Source organism: Phyllopteryx taeniolatus, unplaced genomic scaffold (genome assembly GCF_024500385.1).
Source record: "Phyllopteryx taeniolatus isolate TA_2022b unplaced genomic scaffold, UOR_Ptae_1.2 contig_27, whole genome shotgun sequence".
In the NCBI taxonomy this organism is placed as follows: Eukaryota; Metazoa; Chordata; class Actinopteri; order Syngnathiformes; family Syngnathidae; genus Phyllopteryx; species Phyllopteryx taeniolatus.
In genome coordinates, this window is record NW_026903195.1 from 682,524 (window position 1) to 688,732 (window position 6,209).

Consider the following 6,209-nt stretch of genomic DNA (forward strand, 5'->3'; position numbering starts at 1 on the left):
CTCTGAACTGCTGTTTGATGCATCGTCAAAAACAAAAGTCAGGACCCGTCCCCCCACCCGAAGACGGAGGGAGACTACCCTCTCATCCACCGAGGTGAACCCGAACGTACAGGCACCAACCTGGGGGACAATAAGTATACCCACACCTGCTCTGACTGGTACCAGAACCCAAGCTGTGTGTGGAGGCAAGTCCGACTATATCTAGTCGTAACTTCTCGACCTCACACACCAGCTCGGGGTCCTTCCCAGCCAGAGAGGTGACATTCCACGTCCCTAGAGCTTCTGTAGCTGAGGATCAGATCGCCAAGGTTCCTGCCTTCAGCCACCGCCCAGCTTGCACTTAACCCAACCCCTATGGCCCCTCCCACAGGTGGTGAGCCCATGGGTGTCATGGTCTGTGTTTTGGTTTGGGTTGTGTTTAGTTTTGTTCCATGTTTTCCTGTGTTCCATGTGTGTCGTGTGCTCATTAGGCTGTCGTGTCCACCTGTTCTCGTCTACTTTGTGTCGACCAATCAGCTCTCTCCAGTCACTCATGTCTTGTCCAGGTGTTCCTCGTTGTCTCGTCAATTTGTTTGTATTTGGTTCCCTGGTTTCTTTCAGTTCTTGTCGGTTCATTGTCGTTGTCACGTCTTTGCCATGTCATAGTCGCCAGTTGTCTTTATCATTGTGGTATGTCATTGTCAGGTGTCATTTTCCCTATCTATTCCATGTCTTACTCACAGGTCATAGTTTGTTTCCAGTTTTAGATATTCAAGTGTTTCTTTGTTACTTTGGTTTGGTTGTTATCTGTTGTGGGACTTCGTTCAGTTTTGCTTTATCCAATATCCTTGTTTTCCTTTTTTGAAGATTAAATATTATTATTTTGAGACTCCCGCACTCCTGCCTTGCCTCCCTGCTTCCCTGCAATTGTGTCCACCATGTTCTTGCCTTGCGTTCCTCGCCTTCGCCCTAACCACGTACGTGACAATGGGAAGGCGGACCCACGTTACCCTTTCGGGCTGTGCCCGGCCGGGCCCCATGGGTGCAGGCCCGGCCACCAGGCGGTCGCCTTCAAGCACCACCTCCAGGCCTGGCTCTAGAGCGGGGCCCCGGTGACCCGCGTCCTGGCAAGGGAACCCTAGATCCATTTGTTTATTCCTTTTCGAGGTTGTTGGAGCTGTGCTTTGTCTGGTCCCTGACCTAGGACCTGTTTGCCATGGGTAACCATAACAGGGGCGTGAAACCCCAGAAAAATGCAGCTCCTCGGATCATTGGATCACAAACCCCTCCACCAGAATAAGGTGACAGCTTCCAGGGGTCATTCATCTTCCATTCTGCTTATCCTCACTCGGTTCGCGGGCGTGCTGGAGCCTATCCCAGCAATCTTCGGGTGAGAGGAAGGGTATACCCTGAAATGGTCGCCAGCCAATCGCAGGGTGCACTTCATTTTGGAACACCTCAACGGCGCGGGGACCTACGCGAGGATCCTGTTCGTGGACTACTGCTCTGCGTTCAACACCATCATCCCTGAACTCCTCTCCTCCAAGCTCCTCCAGCTCAGTGTCTCGCCTGTCATCTGCCAGTGGATTTACAGCTTCTTGACGGGCAGGACACAGCAGGTGAGGCTCGGGGACACCACCTCATCTACACGCACCACTACCACCGGGCCGCCCCAAGGATGTGTCCTCTTCTCTCTCTAAACGAATGACTGCACCTCAACGCAGCCAGTTGTCAAACTCCTGAAGTTTGCAGATGACACCACAGTCATCGGCCTCATCAAAGACGGTGACGAGTCGGCATTGCGACAGGAAGTGGAGTGGCTGGAGCTGTGGTGCAGCCGACAGAACCTGGAGCTGAACAGGCTAAAGACTGTAGAGATGATTGTGGACTTCAGAAGGAAACCTTCGCCACAGCTGCCCCTCATGCTGTCCAACTGCCCTGTGTCAACCGTCGAGAACTTCAAGCTCCTGGGAATTACAGTCTCTCAGGACCTGAAGGGGGAGATCAACATCAACTCCATCCTCAAAAAGTCCCAGCAGAGGATGTACTTTCTGAGGAAGCACAGCCTGAGGCAGTTCTCCACAGCAGTTATCGAACCAGTCCTGTGTTCTTCCATCACAGTCTGGTTTGGTGCTGCTACAAAACAGGACAAACTCCGACTGCAACGGACAATCAAAACTGCTGAAAAGATTGTCGGTACCCCCCTACCCACCCTTGAGGACTTGCACGCTGCCAGAACTAAGACAAGAGCTTGCAAACTCCTCTTGGACCCTCCACATCCCGGTCACCAGCTCTTCCAGCTCCTTCCCTCAGGTTGGCGCTACCGAACAAAGCAAACTAAAACAAGCAGACATTCCAACAGCTTCTTCCCTCTTGCCATTAACTTCTTAAACAGTTAATTTACAACCCCATTGCAACATGCTGCCAATTTTGTCTTGAGTTTGTTGTCACATCTCTGTCGGGCCAATTATACATTACTCGTGCACTCACTGTAGTAGTCTCGCCATGCTGCACTATTTGCATATCTGTTGTTGACCAATACTGGCCACTCATGTGCCTGAGTAGCATCTGCAAATGTTGTCGCAATCAACATTGTCCCAGATTATCGCACAATTTGTCACTTTAAACTGCATCAATTTCTTGAAGTCTCTGCGCCCTTTGCACAATGGTCATTCCACCAGACTATTGTTGTATTAGTCATTTCAAACTGCTCGAATTGCTTGAAGACTCTGCATCTTTTTGCACAATTGTCAAGAAAAAAATTAAGAAATTGTACCGGCATTACCACATTACTGGTAACCTTTTATTGCTCAGTGACTGTTTTTTTCCAATGTCTTTATGTCCCAAAAGTATTCTTTGTCAGTTGACTGACAAATTCCTTGTGTTTTTGACATACTTGGCAAATAAAGATGATTCTGATTCTGATAGCTATATTCAGACCCTTTCCAAAAAAATAGAATATCATGGAAAAGTTTATTTATTTCCATTATTCCATTTGAAAAGTTAAACTTTGATAAATTATAGATTCAGGGCCCACAATATAAACTATTTCATGTATTTATTTGTTTATTTTCACATAATTTGGGCTTCCAGCTCATAAAACCTACAAAATCCATCCATCCATCCATCCATTTTCTGAGCCGCTTCTCAGACTAGGGTCACGGGCGTGCTGAGCCTATCCCAGCTATCATCAGCCGGGTATACCCTGAACTGGTTGCCAGCCAATCGCAGGGTACATACAAACAAACAACCATTCGCACTCACATTCACACCTACGGACAATTTAGAGTTGTCAATTAACCTACCACGCATGTTTTTGGGATGTGGGAGGAAACGGGAGTGCCCGGAGAAAACCCACGCAGGCACGGGGAGAACATGCAAACTCCACACAGGTGGGGCCGGGGATTGAACCGGTCCTCAGAACTGTGAGGCAGACGTTCTAACCAGTCGTCCACCGTGCCGCCCTACAAAATCAAGAATTTAAAATATTTTAATACTGTCAAGAAATCATTTACTCAGTTTTTGCAGAAAAAAGAGAAAGAACTTTGGGTCACATTAAATCAATCACAAAATGGTACTTTCAAAACAATATGTTAATACTAAGTTGGGAATCCCTTTGCTGCCTCGATGCGCCGTGGCATTGAGGCAATCAGCCTGTGGCATTGCCTGGGAGTTATGGAAACCCAGATTTCCTTGATGCTGTCAGTTGTTCTTTGTTTTTGGGTCTGGTGTCCCTTATTTTCCTCGTGATAATACCCCATAGAGTTTTCTCCGGGCACTCCGGTTTCCTCCCACATCCCAAAAACATTAATTAATTGAAGAATCTAAATTGCCCGTAGGTGTGACTGTGAGTGCGAATGGTTGTTTGTTTGTTTGTGCCCTGCGATTGGCTGGCAACCAGTTCAGGGTGTACCCCGCCTCCTGCCCGATGATAGCTGGGATAGGCTCGAGCACGCCCCCGACCCTAGTGAGGAGAAGCGGCTCAGAAAATGGATGGATGGATGGATAATACCCCATAGATTCTCAATGGGGTTTAGATCCGGCGAGTTGGCTGGCCAGTCAAGCATTGTGATGGCATGGGCATCGATCCAGGTTTTGGTGCTTCTGGCGGTATGGACAGGGGCCAGGTCGACAGAGCATTCCATGTGCTTTGGAAGGCAAGAAAACCTAAAGACCAAGGATGACGGTACATTGTACTGTATACGGTTTCGAACAACGCGGTATAATTACGACAAGGGAACTGGGAGTAAGTTTCACTGGTTAAAAATACACCTTGGATTTTTCCCCACAAATTATCGTGATTACTTGCACACGCTTTGGCATTGACAAAAAAGGTAAACCTCAGGAAAATCGTTTGAGAAATTAACACATTTTTATTTAATTTCTACGCCCATGTATTGCCTTAAATGGGAACTTTGACTCTCTCAACATGGCTGCCAGGTAGGAACGTCAGACAGCTAGACCAAACTGACACAGCCAGTGTTCATGTGAATGTGTGTCATCAGCCATCCATCCATTTTCAACACCGCTTATCCTGGTTAGGGTCACGGGACGCTGGAGCCTATCCCAGCTGACTTCAGGCGAAAGGCGGACTACACCCTGAACTGGTCGCCAGTCATTCACAGGGCACATATAGACACGGACAACCATTCGCACTCACATTCACACCGTCACTGAGTGGGAACTGAACCCACGCTGCCTGCACCAAAGTCAGGCGAGTGTACCACTACACCATCAGTGACTGTGTGTCATCAACGTGCAGTAATTCTACTTTCGTGGTGTCAAAATTCCACCAAGGTAATTCGATCTTTATTTAACAACGTTTCTTATCCACTCATCCATTCAGCATCCGTACCGCTTTATCCTCACTCGGGTCGCGGGCGTGCTGCAGCCTATCCAGCTATCTTTGGGCGAGAGGCGGGGTAAACCCTGAACTGGTTTACAGCCAATCGCAGGGCACATATAAACAAACAACCATTCGCGCACACATTCACACCCATCCATCCATTTTCTGAGCCACTTCTCCTCACTAGGGTCGCGGGCATGCTGGAGCCTATCCCAGCTGTCATCGGGCAGGAGGCGGGGTACACCCTGAACTGGTTGCCAGCCAATCGCAGGGCACATAGGAACAAACAACCATTCGCACTCACAGTCATGCCTACGGGCAATTTAGAGTCTCCAATTCATGCATGTTTTTTGGGATGTGGGAGGAAACCGGAGTACCCGGAGAAAACCCACGCAGGCACGGGGAGAACATGCAAACTCCACACAGGCGGGGCCGGGGATTGAACCCGGGTCCTCAGAACTGTGAGGCTGACGCTCTAACCAGTCGGCCACCGTGCCGCCACACATTCACACGTTAAGGGCAATTTAGAGTTTCTCCCATCAACCTATCACGCGTGTCTTTGGGATATGGGAGGAAAACCCACGCAGGAACGAGTAGAAGATGCAAACTCCACAATGGCTGGGCCGGGATTTGAACCCCGGACCTCAGAACTGTGAGGCAGACGTGCTAACCAGTCGTTCACCGTGCCGCCATATCCACTCATGTCATATCAAAATTCAATCTCACAGTTCTTTTCCAAAGGGAAAATATTTAAAATTTCCAGTTATTCTCAAAGCCAAAGAAGTTAATTTTGAAATGTTATGAACGGGGTTTATCCATCCAACAACAACGTACGACAACGATTTGGTATTGATACTAATAACGTGTGTGTGTGTGTGTGTGTCTGTGTGTGTGTGTGTGTGTGTGTGTGTGTGTGTGTGTGTGTGAGATGCTGTTGAACTACTCTCCATCTGTGTTTTGATTGTATGTCAAAGCCTTATGGACGGATATACATATACAAAAGTTTTCCAACTGAGAGATTTTTCTCTGGAGGACATTTTCTTTGGTCTCATTATGGACAATTCTAACAATGACCTTCTGGTAAATACCATTCTAGTTTTTGGGAATATTTTTGTACATAGATGCAAAGTTTTGAAGGTGAAACCTACATTTGCTTTTTTTCACAGAGTTTGTTTCTTTCTCGAAAGCCCTCAACTATATGAAACAGAATTGCTAATAATCTTTCTTGTATAGTTGAAGAATATATGCCATGTGACAAGCCCTCCCCATTTTTCTTTTATATTATTTGTATATTTTTGTTTATTCATTTTGGAATGTACCCGATCCTATTTGTAGGTCATTGTGATAAAAGCAATATTGTTTGTATTTCCTTCAATGGTTTTAA